General features: G+C 43.8%; 1 pseudogene; it reads left to right on the plus strand.

The window, feature by feature from the left end:
- Nucleotides 1-5,358: 5,358 nt before the first annotated feature.
- Nucleotides 5,359-15,236, plus strand: LOC146007973 (piRNA biogenesis protein EXD1 pseudogene; annotated as a pseudogene).
- The last annotated feature ends 843 nt before the right edge of the window (nt 15,237-16,079 follow it).

Below are 16,079 nucleotides of genomic sequence, written 5' to 3' on the forward strand. Positions count from 1 at the left end.
TTCCTACCAAAAGCTGCATGTATGCGTTGCGCCGCTGGCTGCGGGGACACTCAATGTCATAGTAGCAGAATGCATTTATAACATTTTTTAACAAAATGCAAAATGACAAGCAATGTATGGTGTCATTTCCTTACCTTACAATACTTGTACTGAAGCACCTTGATAATAGCCTTGCAGGTTTCAGGGATGATGTGCCCCAAAGCCTGCACAGAGATGCGTGTCCCAAACTTGAGGTCCTCAAATGACTGCCCAGTAGCCAGGTACCACAGGATAGCCACAAGCCTCTCCTGAGCAGGGATAGGAACCCGCCATTTGGTCTCCCGCTGCTCAATGTTTGGGGTCACCAGACCAAGCAACTTTTGGAAGGTGTCATCATCCATGCACAGAAAGTTGCGGAAGTCATTGGTTGTTCTCCCTGATCTCATCCAAGAGGTGCATGTAGGACCGATTAGGCCTTTGAAAAACACAGTCCTTCGTTCAGCAATACCTCTCCCATCCTTTGCTGGGCTCTTTCTGTGTCTCCCCCTCACCGTGAGCACAGTGTAGCACATCAGTGCATGATAGCGAGCAGAATCCATCTCTACACAAAGCAGTATACTCAGTGCTTAAAGTGGTCCAAGGGAGGTGGTGGAACTCACCCCTCTACACCCACCCTTGCGGGCCACACCCCTAGCACCTCCCACCTGGCAGAAGCCACGCCCCATAACTCAACCCTTACATGGTACCAAGGGTGTTCAGTGGCGGGGGGAAGGTATTCGGCAGGGCGGCGTCTCAAGCGCTCGGTAAGCTGCAGATGTAGAAGAAGGCCATCCCGTCATTTCTGTGTTAAAAGAACCCAGTGGGGCCCCTCAGGAGCAGGTGCCTTTATGCGGCTGACTAATGGTAGCGCTGGCTATGGGAGTGGCATTCACAGAAGGGCAGTAATGGAAAAGTACAGGGGGATATAGGGGGCAACACAAGTATAGGAGCTTATCTCCCAGCAGGGCAATAATGGGAGGGCACAGAGGGCTGTATATGGGAAGCACAGGTATAGGAGCACAGGTATCACAGCAGGGTAGTAATGGACATGGGAATATAGGCCCTTATTCAGATCGGTGCGGATATTCCCGCATTCTTACGGAGCGGTCCGCACGCCACGGTGTTTTGCCGCGTGCGGCCATCGTCCGTAGAAACGCCCACGTGTCCTCCGCATTCGGACGGACTCACTCTGTAAGAACAGGGCGTGTTTACGGACGACATACAAACCATGCGTGTGCGGGAGAAACACTCTGATTCTGCACGGTATTACAGAGTATTACAGAGTATGCTCGGAAATACCGCATCCGAACGGGAGCCAAGCGGTGCTACCGCCCGTAAGCGGAGTATTTACGCCAAACAACCCACTATTAAGTATCTTCTGCAAGACATCACATGACCCACTTATTCAATTACCTATCCTCATAAAAAACTGCTAATTTGAAATTGGAATCAATTAGATGCCAATATATCCTTACAAGCATGCCTAACACATGCATTGCACGCATTAACCCTTACAGCAATTGAAGCAGCAATGGTTTCAATTAAAGCACTGACAAGCGGCCTATTAGTGAGTAATGAGTAAAGGAGTAGATTCTATTGGGTTCAGGTGTTAATGCTTGTAGTCATTAGGCGTACGTTCGCCTACCGCATGAACGAGTGGTGTCCGCAAAGCAATAGTACACTTGTGGACACCGCACATTTCTGCCCTTTTTGATCGCGTGCATTCGGAGTGCTATCCGAATGTACGCCCCCCAACATAAGTGTACTCCCCCGTATCCGCCCATGTTTCCGCCCCGTTTTGCCCACTTTGAAACTACGCCCATGTGTCATTCCGCATGACGCCCATAATACGCCCATATTTCCCGACTGATTGCGGGGAACAGTTTTGGACGGGATTTGGCCGAACTGGTACGGAGTCAAGGCGTGGCACATGCGCGTTGCGTTCTCCACGCATGCGCAGACGCCGAAAAGACGCGATCCGAAAGTATGCGGTAAAGTCCGCGTCAATCAGAATAAGGGCATAGAGTGGGGCATGCAGGTAAGGACATATCAAGGCAGACTGGGGCATGCAGGGAAGGACATAGGATTATAGAGTGGGGCATGCAGGTAAGAGCATAGAAGCACAGACTGGGGCAAGCAGGTAAGGGCATAGGAACGCAGACTGGGGCACGCAGGGGAGGGACATAGGAAAGCAGACTGGGGCACGCAGGGGTAGGACATAGGAACGCAGACTGGGGCACGCAGGGGAGGGACATAGGAAAGCAGACTGGGGCACGCAGGGGTAGGACATAGGAACGCAGACTGGGGCACGCATTGGAGGGACATAGGAAAGCAGACTGGGGCACGCAGGGGTAGGACATAGGAACGCAGACTGGGGCACGCAGGGAGGGACATAGGAATACAGATTAGGGCATGCAGGAAGGGACTGGGACATGGGAACATAGACTGGGGTATTTGTATAGGAGGCACTGGCAGGAAGCTGCAGGTGAAGTGGGACACAGTGTTGAGCAGAAGGGTGGCCAACACTGCAGGGCTCCAGAGTGTGCTGCTGTCTACATCCTGGACAGCTGGATGGTATGGAACACCACTTCAAGCACTATATTATACATTACAGCATAAGTGTGTGCAATATATATATATATATATATATATATATATATATATATACACTGTTTAAAAACATTGGAAAAGCTTGCCTTATTTTAGTAAAACTTACATCTTACCCAAGGCTGCTCTTGCACTTACTTGTTTGTGGTGGTGGTGGCTGTCTGACTGCATAGATGTGATGATGGTGGCAGGCTGTCCTACTGCATGGAGTCAGGATCCCCAAAGGCCCATGGGAGGAGGATCTGTTGCTTCTGGGCATGTGCAGAAACCCTCCTCCTAGACCAGCGGCCATATTTGTTAGTGGCAGTTTGCCCAGGTCGCCTTTCACTTCCCCACTCCAATCATCTATCAGCCTTGACTCCGCCCACTCGTGCGCTCTCCCCTGCTGTCAGCTCAGTTTTGTGAGCGCAGCTGGGAGTCAAGTTTTGTAATGTAAGTTAGCCATCCTGCACTGCACACCGACATGCTGCAGGCTCAGTTGTGTGTGCTGTACTGCGGGCTGCTATCTGACCTGAGAGAAGGGGCCAGGTGTCTGCTCAGATAAGTACTTGCGCAGTGGCCAAGCAATAGGGGCAGGAGAAGCGTCAGGAACTTGTTGCCTTGCAATACTGCCCTGGGTTGCTGCAGTGTTGGCTAATTTGACAATGCCGCTGATGAGAGGACGCATGGTGAGAGGCAGACAGTGTGTCACACTGTCTGCCTCTCAGCATCCTCCTTCCTCTCATCAGCAGCATGGTCATATCGTTGCCTGGGCATGGGCGTGCTGCAAAGGCAGGGGGACGCTGGCCGGTTTCTGGAGGCAGTAAGTCGCTGGGCGGGTTTTAGAGGCAGGGGGGACGCTGGGCGGGCTCCGGAGTTTGAGCTCTAAATGGCTTAATGAATGCAGCCTGAGCCAGCCTGCTGGAGGAAATCTCTAATTGTGGCCATGCACAGTGGGCGGAAGGAGGCGGAACTGAGTTCCGGCTTCAATTACAACTGCCGGAACTCAGTTCCGCCCCGTTCCGGCCCACTTTAACCCCTGAGTATACTGTAGAAACACTTTGTAATGCCAGGCAGAACAAAGCAGTGCATAGAAGCTAGCAATGTGGAATGAGCAGCAGGTATAAATCAAATCTCTCTAGTCACAAAGCAAACAGGAGTGTAGAGAGTTAAAATGTTAGCCAGTTTATATATTCCCCAGATAGCCCATCCATCTATTTACATTGTTCATGATATGTTTGATAATTCTGGTGTGCTTTTGTCAGAATTCGATGCAATCGCATTCGATCATGCAATTCCACCCAATTTCTGATCAAAAGGGACATGCATTAAGCCACATGATTGTATGCACAACAAAAAGTAAAAAAGCATTTCCGATGAGATTTATTGCATGGTACAGATGGAGCCGGCTCCATCCATTGCTGGCGCCCGCCAGATCCTCTTCAATGGCGAGCGCCGGCGATAGGGACTGGGACGCGCACACGCGTCCAAGTATCACGGCGGCTGGGCAGCCTCTCTCTGCCCGTCTCCGCTTCAGGGAGATGCTGCCCAGTTCGGGGGGGGGGGGAGGTGGTGCCGAGGGGGACGCATGGCGACAGCGCGGGAGGCTACGGGGACCGGCGGCAGGCTCTGTTGCCATGGGGTGCCCGATCGGCTTGTGCGTGCGCTTCCCTGGCGGTAGCCGGCCGCTGGCCCCTGCAAAGATGAAGAAAGCTTCATCTGTTAGCTGCAGGGGAAATCGGGCCCGATATCCCACCGAAGGCAATCGCACAAGTGTATGGCCAGCATTAGTGTTATTGAATTGTGTTTTTAAAAAATAAACAAAAAAATAAGTACATTATGTTGTGGCAATTAATTTGTACAGTTTGAGTTTTCCTATGATTGATGATGATGATAATAATAATAATAATAATAATAATAATAATAATAATACTGAAAATAATAATTAAAAAATCATATGATCAGATTGAGACTCTTGTGTCTATAGCAACCCCCTTTGCCTTAATATTGGTGTGTAAAGGGCCACTCTAACCCAGGCACATGTCCACAATTAGATACCAGGGCAGTGAGAGCCAGTAACTAGGGATAATTTGGAACATCCAGAGGAAACACAATTACAGGGAGAATATATGAACTTCATACAAATTCCTGGTTGACCCCAATGCACACCGCTGTAAATGAGCAATGATAAATACATTGACTGTTCTCTGCTAACCTGATGCTAGTTACGTTACATACTAACACACAAGAGCACAAATGCAGTTACTGTTGAATCATGCCTACATTTCCCATGATTTCCCATCATGCACCATACTGTGTGTCAGCAAGGTTATTCATTATTGTACACGCTGGCTTGGAAATATTACATAATAACAATTACTAGCTAATATGTAAATGTCAATATACTGTGCCAGATATTGGGAGCACCATGAAGGAAAGCTGTGTGATAAATGTACACCTGACTTGTCGCACACCTGTATACAATAGAAGTACTGACTCACTTCCACTCGGTCCCGCAACCATTAGCCAGAAGGGAGTATTCCCACAGTTTATTTACATAGGTGAGTAATGTGGTAATGGAACTTGGCAAAGTGCTATCTGTCAATACCTGAAGATAAAAAGTAAAATGATGATGCTCATTAAGCCAAATAGAAAGATTAATCTCTCCTCCATTCCTCCCTTTGGCCACTATGAAATCCATCTTTATTAATTCATTATTCATTATATATATTTCATTCATATAATTCATTAATAATGGCGCACAATGATTCACGCTTGGTAAAGCTAGACCCAGATGATACTGTGGTAAGCTAGACCCAGATGATACTAGGGTTGGGCTTGATCCAGTGAGGCAATAGCAGGTACTGTAGCTGGGCTGGTACCAGTGAGGCAATATCAGGTACTGATGGTCTAAAGCTGGAGATGAAGGGATGTTATTCAGGCTACTTCCTGTTTTGAAGTCCTGACCTTTATACCAGCACCCTGCGTTGTGATTGGTGCAAGACAATTCTAGCTGCAACAAAGACTTTGATTGGATCAGCCACTTTGCTGCCCACATCCAATATGGCTGCTGATCGATCATTGGGCCTGATGAAGTCTACAAAGAGAAGTGTATCTCGCATAAGACACTTACAGATTGATGGAATATTTGAAAAACCAGCAATATTACTAATTATAGTCTCATCATTGAGTGCTGGAGGTGCCCCCAGAAATCAATAATCAAGTAATCGAACACAAGTGGGTGGTTGCAAAGAGCAGACATCCACTTACACAGAGATTTCTTTTTTGGGGGGCACACTTTTGTTTAAGAAATGTTATTTACGATTTATGATATGATTGGTAGATTTAAAACTTAGCTTTTAATACAGTAGGTTCCTTATTACGATATATCAGCTACCCTCGGGTGGCTGTGAAATATACATACATGAAAGAAATTCTGCAAAAAAAGAAAGAATATCCTTTGCAGAAAAATTAATTCTATATACGCAAATCTTGGACTTTTTGACAATTTGTGTCAGTTTTTCACAGTATTAAATTTAACTTACACCGGTGAACATTAATAATGTTGAGACATAAAAATGCTTCACAGTTTTGATAAATTTTGTCACTGATACACCGGTATTGTATGTAGAAAGAGAAAAAAATAAAAAAAACATTGTAAACACTCTTGTGATCGTGGTGTTATTAATGGATGCTACAGACGCCCCTCCCAGGTGCGTCTGCAGAAGCAGAAAACGGGCGTGCGTCAGTCACCTACAACTGCCAGAGGTGATCGGCGCCCAGCGGAAGCGGCCGGATCGGCATCTGGCTGAAAGTCCTATTCCCTGGACCAGTCACTGCCGAATAGGTAAGCACCTGCCGGGGATCGTGATAATAGGGTACGGATGTAATGACGCCTGAGTTGGCTGTAGGTGAAAGTTAGTTAAATATTGCACACAAAGAAAGAACAGTCGCTGGCATTTTTAGCGGATATTTTGAGGACATTTCACAGCAATGTTGGCACTCAAAGAGTTTAATAAAAAAGGTTTGCTTGGCAAGTTTCACAGATATTTTGACAAATTCCCTTGGTTCTCACAGGGTTAATAATAGTGTAACGGCAAGACAATTGTAATACATGGTTTGGCTAAAGAGACTGTGGAAGTGCCTGACTCCTTGAATACTTCTATATGCAATGGAGAAGAAAAAAGAATTAGAGATTTTTTGGGTGCACACTGGGAATTGTCATGTGATCCATTCAACTAATTTTTGAGGGGAAAAAAATTTCTTTAAAACTTAACGTTTATTCATATTCTTGTTAAAATGAGGGGGGATGTGTCTTACATCTATACTCCACGACCAAATATAAAGAAGTGCATGAAAGATAAGAAAGTGTGATTTAAAAACATGATTGTAAAGATCTGACACTTGTGTGCTCTTTTTTACGTTTTTTGTTTTCCTGTTGTATACCCTTAGCAATTACTCGGTTATAATATCCCTTTTTTCTTGGATTGATTTTATTTTAATTTTTATTCCTTTAGGGCGTTTCCTCCTAATTGCTTGGTTATCCCCAGGAGGATGAGCAGGATTCTCTGTTGATGTGTGCCTCATTCAATTTAATGTTTTTTGTAAGATCTCTGTATTTTGTATTATTTGTTACTAATGTAGCCCTAATCCTCTGATCTTTTTTACTGGGCTTGCTGCCAATATTAGATTGTTACTATAAAAGATACTTTATCTCCTATTCGCCTTGTTATGTTTCACAGGCTTTTATGAGTTGCAATACCCTTCTAATGGTGTGTACACACGTTAGATGTGCCTTAAGATCCTATCCACGATCTGATCAGATAGGATCGTGGATAGGATCTTAAGGCACATCCGATTTGCATCCTATCTTGACTATATAGTGCAGATCTGCACTATATAGACAAGGCAGCCAAAAATTTCTGGCTTCCGATACGTGAACGCGCATCGGGATCGGATCGGGATCGCAAGGGTTAAAACCCTTGCGATCTGCATCCGATGTTGATCCGATGCCGATCCCATGTTGACTATATCGTCAACATCGGAAAGGAAATCGGACCGTGTGTACACAGCATTAGGGTTTATTGACAGTAATTATATCGGCATATGTGGATTCCTGCTATACCGTTTATATTCCTGCTAATATTTTTAGGGAATATGTGGCTTTGATTTTATTTGATTGTAGGAACTATTTCTATCTCTGTCTGTGTGAACTTTACACTCTAATCAGCAGTTACGTCTGTGTCAGTTCCAACTGTTCTGACCATTGTGTTAGTGGGAAATAAAGGCTTTCAATCACTCTTGGCTTACGTTTTTATTTCTTAGTGGGTATATGTTAATGTTCTTTCTCTATAATTCTCTATAATTCAGGCATTCCCAATCACGGTCCTCAAGGCACACCAACAGTGCAGGTTTTAGTGATATTCAGGCTTCAGCACAGATGGTTTAATCAGAATCCTTCAGATACTAATTAAGTCACCTGTGCTCAAGCCTGGATATCTACAAGACCTGCACTGTTGGTGTGCCTTGTGGACCGTGGTTGGGAATGCCTGCTATAATGGTTGCCTTTGGCCGCTCTCACTTATAGAGGTTGTCAAGGATGTTTCACTGTTATAGTTGTCAGGGGTGATTTTTATTTATTATATCTGGGCAGTTTACACATATACTATGTTTGTGATTATTAATGTTTACTTTTAATGTTGCTAACGTTTGTCAGGCATGTGACTGGCCCTTTAAATGGCTAGTCTGTGTAAATATTGCGTGTTACTTTTCTCTGAAAAGCAGATATATTTTATACCACTCTGCCTTATATAATGCCTTGTATACATATGTTTATAGTCGGTATTTATTATATGACTTTTTAGACAAAGCTGCCTCTTTTCAGGGTAATTTATGTGTATTGTTGTTATTGGTGTTAATCCATAGTTGCCTACCCTCCTGCATTCTGAAGAAGACTCCCTGAAATAGCAGCAATCTCCCTCTCTCCCTCATTAGTCTAGCAATCTCCCTCATTTCTCCTAGCCCACATTACACTGTTACATTTATTGGGGAAAAAAAGAATTAGAGATAGATACATTTACATTAAATAATCAGCACCATTTCCCAGCACTTTAGCAAGTATAGTAGCTCTTACTAACTGCTTTGGGGCTCATCTACATTTGGATATAAGTCATTTTAAAAGATTCCTCTCAGATGTGGCAGTACACACTCACGCTTCTAGGTGCCACGTTCACACTCTCACAGGTGGTAGATATGCTAATTGTGACTTCACCAGAGGCCTTTGGTCCAGATTTTTAAAGACCTCAGCAACTTCCATGTGCCGTTATGTAACCATCTGCTGCACCGGATATAGCCACAGGGACATAACTCCTAGAGACAATGAAGTCGCCTACCTCTGGGCTCCAAGCCCTGAAGGGGCACCCACATGTAGAACAGCACCCAAGTGGTTCACAGTGGGATCCATGTCTAACCACTGTTCTTTCATTGGAGAAATGTATTACTGCCTATTTCATACATAACATGCTAACAGAAAAAACTTTGGTTTTGAACCCAACATTTCCTTTAGTCTTTATAGACACATCTAATATTATTCAGGCCTTTTTATGTTGTCTATATCCTGTAGATGTTCAAAAAAATACATTTCCTATTGAATCAAATGTATTTAATAATACACTGAGATATATATTTATGATCTGATGTTTTTCCTTTTAACCCAGTGTAAATTTCCATGTGAAACCGAAGAAGAAGTAACCCAGTAGACTGGATTCTCACACCTCGGCTCAGAGAACTGACAGCAAGAAATCTTCTGCAATGTGAAATGACCTATACTCTGCATTTATTACAAGAATTATCACCTTATTAGACATCATGCTAATTAAATGCAGCATGCTAAAAGAGTCACCTTAATATGATCCTGAGATGTCACCAAGCCTGACACTATTGCTATATTTATAAGTGTTACTTTAGAAGGTGTAGTACAGTTTGCTACAGTGTGACCCTTTATATTGAGGTACGGTGACAGAACCCAACTGGGTTCAGCGTAGACAATATACTGTATAATAATCAGGCAATTCCTCGTTTGTGCATGAAGATGAATACACAATGAATATAACCTGCAGAATAATAACATGTGCACTGCGACTGTATAAGTAACCAAATCACTGGGCTAGATGTCTGTGGTAGAGATGCTTAAATTATGCCAACCTATTCAATATGCCATTAAATGTGCCCGGTTCGGGGGCCTCAGTTATTGTATCATACTTGCCTACTTTTGAAAATGAGTTTCAGGGAGATTATAGTTGGTAATAGAATTTTGCAAAGCACCCCCATTGAGGGGGCGTGTTATGCTCCATCCAAAGGGCGTGTCTAGTTCCATATATAGAGAGATTGTGAAAAGAGATTGTGGACGTGGCACCTAGAAGCGTGGGTGTGTACTGCTACATCTGAGAGGAATCTTTTAAAATGACTTATATCCAAATGTAGATGAGCCCCAAAGCAGTTAGTAAGAGCTACTATACTTGGTAAAGTGCTGGGGAATGGTGCTAATGATTCAATGTAAATGTATCTGTCTCTCATTCCTTTTTTCGCCAAAAATGTAACAGTGTAATGTGGGCTAGGTGACATGAGGGAGATTGCTAGACTAATGAGGGAGAGAGGGAGATTGCTGCTATTTCAGGGAGTCTCCTGCAGAATGCAGGAGGGTAGGCAACTATGTATTGTATGTGTAATCATTATGCTTGGGATGGTTAAAAAAATACCTGTTAAATATTAAATAGCTACAGTTCTTGTTATTTACATTTTGTAGTTTTACTCAAACAAACGGCCTGATTCAGACCTGATCACTGGGCTGCAAATCTTTGGAAATGTGTTTGTGTGTGTATATATATATATATATATATATATATATATATATATATATATATATATATATATATACAACAGGATAGCGGCACTCCACGGGCTTCACTCCAGTCGAAAAAAATACCAGCACACCAGGTATTTAAGTCAAAGCGACGTTTCGGATTTTACTCCTTAATCATGCAAAGAACACCAACCACAGAGCAATACAGTTAACTCACCTAAATAGCAGAAGTACACAGCGTCATGCTCACCCCGTCCACCGGCCGAGCGTCCTCTCCGAGTTCCCGCACTTCCGGGTTGTGGTACGTGCGTCATCACGTCCACCCCGTCCCTCCGTGCGTCTTGGTTGCTAGGAGACCCCCCGATGCCGGGACTTAGGCGCAGATACTGTGGAAAGAACAGGACATCAGTTTACTCAAAAAAAACCGACAGAAACACGTTACTAGATGCTCGAAGTCACCATCCTCTTGCCTTGAAAAAAGGCTTACCGCTATCCCAGCTAATCAGGGTTAAGAGGATAACGAGCGAACCAGATCAATTGAACCAAGAACTGCTGAAAATGTCTAACAAATTCAAAGCCAGGGGCTATGATCATACAGCGTATGACCCAAAGAAGAGGTGTCGACATTGGATAGAATCGGTTGGGTCCGAGAATTCAATGATGCAGACCGTACCATCACTGATGCTAGTAAATCCCTCTGGCCTGTCATTCAGCAGGATAAAAACCTTGGAAAGTTCAGAAACTCTAGACTCATGTCGTGTTACAAACGAGGCCCTAACATCAGGGACTGGGTTGTGCGTACCGAAATATCCAACAGAATGTCATCCAACACCCAAGTGCGCAGTGGGGGGTGCTATCGCTGCACAGGATGTACCACATGCAGCGGGATGCATAACACCAGATTTTTCTACCATCCGTATTCAGGAGTTAAATTCTCCATTAAATACCCTTTGACGTGTACCAGCACCTACATTATTTATCTAATAAGATGTCCCTGCGATAAATGCTATATAGGGAAAACGATCCGTACCCTACGAGAAAGAATAGCCAATCATCGGACTGCAATCAAGTCGGCAATTCTAAAGAATAACACGGTCCATGAGCAACCTGTCGCTCGCCACTTTGTGGTAGCTAAACATCCGTTGACCAGCCTGCGATATACTATTATTGACCATGTGCCCCTGGATATCCGTGGAGGTGATCGTGCTAAACGTCTGCTCCAACTTGAGAGCCGTTGGATATTTAAGTTGGACACTATGTTCCCTCGCGGACTTAATGAACAGTGGTCCTTGAACATGTTTATGTGATTTGCCATATACTCTGTGCTCTTGTCATGACTGCATTTTTCAGCGTGTTTCACTATGTATTTACTTTGACACTTATGTTTGTTTTCTGTTCTTTCCACAGTATCTGCGCCTAAGTCCCGGCATCGGGGGGTCTCCTAGCAACCAAGACGCACGGAGGGACGGGGTGGACGTGATGACGCACGTACCACAACCCGGAAGTGCGGGAACTCGGAGAGGACGCTCGGCCGGTGGACGGGGTGAGCATGACGCTGTGTACTTCTGCTATTTAGGTGAGTTAACTGTATTGCTCTGTGGTTGGTGTTCTTTGCATGATTAAGGAGTAAAATCCGAAACGTCGCTTTGACTTAAATACCTGGTGTGCTGGTATTTTTTTCGACTGGAGTGAAGCCCGTGGAGTGCCGCTATCCTGTTGTCTATACTATTTCCATTGGTGATTGCACCCCGGCCAGTTGTTGCCTTGGAAACGGTCTGCCAGTTCGTCAGTATCTATATATATATATATATATATATATATATATATATATATATAGAGGAGATAGGTAGATATAAAATAGTATAGTAATTTCAGCTTAGGAATAAAAAGGGAAGGGAGTACAAAACTAAAAAAGGATAGGGAGGAAAGGGTACCTCGATTGGGGGCATATAGAGCCACTCCGGGCCCCAGTAATAAACAGTGAGAGAGGGTGGTCTAAAAATAATAAAAAGTAAAAAATGAATAATTGCAGGGATGCAAAATTGACCCAGACGCTTCGTAGGGTGTACCATTCTAATGCAGATGGGAGGGGGCACACGGGAGGACACCTGCTTCCTTCCTTGCTTATGCTAAGCTGGTCTCTCCTCCTTGGCTCCACCTCCTTCCCAGTGATATTTTTTAAATCCGTCATTGAAGGGGTTAATGTATAAATAAAGTTTATATTATATAAAACTCCTGTATGTGTACTAGGAAAACGGAGACAGAGTGAGAAGCTCTCTGTAATATACTGTATATATATTTTAAATAATGTAGGCGATATGTAATTACTGTATATGTATCACAGCTATAAAACATTACATTTGCTGTGGTTGAATGCACAGTGCTTAATACATTCTCAGGCTTTCTTGCTCATTTGCAGTTGCCTGCGGATAACCCTGCAGGTGAGCACAGATGGGAATATCCCACCAGGAGACTACAGCAGTGCATTAAACCAGATAAACCATGCTGGGATGTTCCCATTGATGTACTGTAACTAATAGCACCTGCTTTGGGTGAGGACCTTATTGGGTGACGTGTATTATATAATAAGTACCTGTCAAGGTGCGGCCGGCTCTCCTGCTGGGCAATGGAAATGAGCTTAACGTGAATCCCTGTTCCTGGGCCAAATGGTCGTTATCTGCCATCAAATGCTGTTTCTATGTAAATGATCAACCAAATGAGTAACGTTATCATTTCCAAGCCCTGCCTAAAGCTTTGCAATTTGCATTGATGAAATCCCTAAGCTCGCAGTTTATGTTATTTCCATCTGTGATAACAATAACACAGGTAAAATCCTAATGTGCGTAATGATTTACATTAAAGAATGACAGTCGTCCTTCCATTATCGTCATACTTAACAGTTGGTTATTTATTTAAAGCCCAAACTCAGATAGTTTATCACAATGAATCATCTCGTGCTCCTCTATGCGTCTTGCCAGGATTACTCACACCACGCCACTAATCATTTGTTGCACTAACAATAAATAGACAGAACATTTTTTGTCATTTGGGTTTCATTAGATACAAAATTGGCTGCAAAAAAATGTCAGTGCTGGATTCCTGCAATATGGATTTGGCCAACAAACAGTATTATACTATACTATACTATAAATGAAAAGTAGGGTTGTGCACCGGGCACTTTTTGTGTTCAGTGAAACACGTTTTGGGTCTGTATCTCGGGCAGTGTTTTGGATCTGGATCTGTTTCAAAACACCACCATTTTCGTGTTTCGTGTTTTGGGTTCTGATTTTTGTATTTTTAAAAAAGCATAAAAACTTCTAAAATTGCAGAATTTAGGTTTTTTTTTGCTCCTCCGCTATTATTGACCTCAATATCATTAATTTCCACTCATTTCCAGTCTATTCTGAACACCTAACACCTAACAGTATTGTTTTTAGGGCAAAAGGTTGCACCGAGGTAACTGGATAACTATGCTAAGCCACACAAGTGGGCGGCACAAACACGTGGCTCATCTAGGAGTGGCATTGCAGTGGCAGACAGGATGGCAGTTTGAAAAGTAGGCCCCAAAAAGCACATAATGGCAAACAAAAGGGTGCAAGATGGAATTGTCCTTGGGCCCTCCCACCCACCCTTATGTTGCGTAAATAGGACATGCACACTTTAACAAACCAATCATTTCAGCGACAGGGTCTGCCACACGACTTTGGCTGAAATGATTGGTTTGTTTGGGCCCCACAAGAAAAGAAGAAAGTCACCTCTTTAGCAACTGGGAAAGAAGTGCCTGAAACAAAAATCCTCTTTGGGCATTCCATTCTGAAACTGGAACCAAGAAGAATCGTCTGGTCCTTCAAGTCAAGAGCCAGAAAATACAGCAAAAGAAAGAGATAAAACCTTATCACAAGAGCTCATTGAAGATGCTGGGAAACCTGCCGGGGAAGTGAGAAAGACTGATCTACAGGCCATTAAACAGGCAGTTGAGGATGAAGATGCAGACTTTGTTGTGATAGACCAATTTCAGCCTATGCTTGGTCCTACAATTTGACATCTACAGAGCCAGAAAGTCCTGAGCTTAGGTGCAGTGGGACTGAACTTGTGTTGCCATGGAAAGTTGTGCTGGCTGCAGGTGGCTACGAAAAGATGTGTTTATCTTTTTGATGTCTTACTCTTGGCTCCTGGAGTTATCAGAAACGGGCTACATATGGTGCTTAAAGACAATAGCATTCTAAATGGTGGTCCATGGTTGTCACTGGCTGGGGGATGTCTCGTCCCACCAATATAGGGTGGTTCTGCAATGTCTTTGATATACAGGTAGGAGATGGATACCTGTTCTTCATGGAAACCAGGGGCTTCCTTCCTAATTGTACGTGTTCACCTTAGGAATGTTTGACTCGACATCTCAACTTGCCATCTTCACACGTTTCATTCCTGACTTACAAGCAAACGTTAATAAAGGATAACCCCAATATATAGTTTGATCGTCCAATGTCTACACATTTGCTGAAAGAATTGGCTCTGGAAGTCTTACACGACTTGGCTGTGCACCTAGCACTGTTAGATGCCATGTTAGCTGATTTTACATCATTGGTTGATGGGTATTTAAATACATATAGCCAAGGAGCAGTGGATGATTTGGGCCACACTGAGATCTGCTCGGAGCTTCCAAAAGAAAAAAGAAATTGTATTCCAGCAAGTTAGGCGAATGGAAGCAATACACAAATACATTGTCAATGGCCAAGGGTTTCTTACAGAGGTTGAAAAGAGAAGCCAGTGAATAGAATAGCTCCACTGCAGAGCTGCAAAGGAGCGGAACCAAATGGCCAAACATAACCCCCCCCCTTCCTTATTATATCCCCTTTAGCATATGTACTTGCACTTGAGTCAGGTGCATCCCCGCTCCTTTGCCTATGTCATTGGTGGCTGTGTAGGCTTGAATGGCCTTTTGCTGCTCCTCCATCCTCTGCACCATATAGAGGGTGGAGTTCCAGCGCGTCACAACCTCTTGTTTGAGGTGATGGCAGGACAGGTTGAGGGGTTTTTGCTGCCGCTCCAGCCTTCAGCAGGCAGTGGCAGAATGGCAAAAGTGTCCAGCAATTTTGCGGGCCACCACAAGCATCTCCTGCACGCTCCTGTCACTTTTTAGGTCTGAATTTCACACCAGAAGCAAATTCCCAGGTTAAAGATTTTCAACCTGGGAATTTGCTGAAAAAAAAAAACGGGTTTTTCTTTTATGTAAATAGGTCAATATGGGTCTTAAATACCAGCACTCTGGTCAAGAGTGGGGTCGGAGTGCCGGGATTTAAGACCCATGTTGACCCTTTCACATTAAAGAAAAACCTGGGTTTTTCAGCAAATTCCATGGTTCAAAAGCTTTAACCCGGGAATTTGCTTCTGGTGTGAATTGGGGTCAGGCTTCACCTGCCAAAATGACCCAGCACTTAAAAATGCCGGGTAATTTCTGGATGGCCGGTGTGAAAGGGGTATGTGTCATGTGTCAAACATGAGAGTCATGCTGGGCCTACCTCTATTGCCTTTTTCTTGTTCTGGTTTAGTAAGTACAGTACAGTATTTCTGGGGGATATCAAATATTATTTTAGATTTATTTAGTTGATAAGTC

The sequence above is a fragment of the Crinia signifera genome, chromosome 1 (genome assembly GCF_055691185.1).
Source record: "Crinia signifera chromosome 1, ASM5569118v1, whole genome shotgun sequence".
NCBI lineage: Eukaryota > Metazoa > Chordata > Amphibia > Anura > Myobatrachidae > Crinia > Crinia signifera.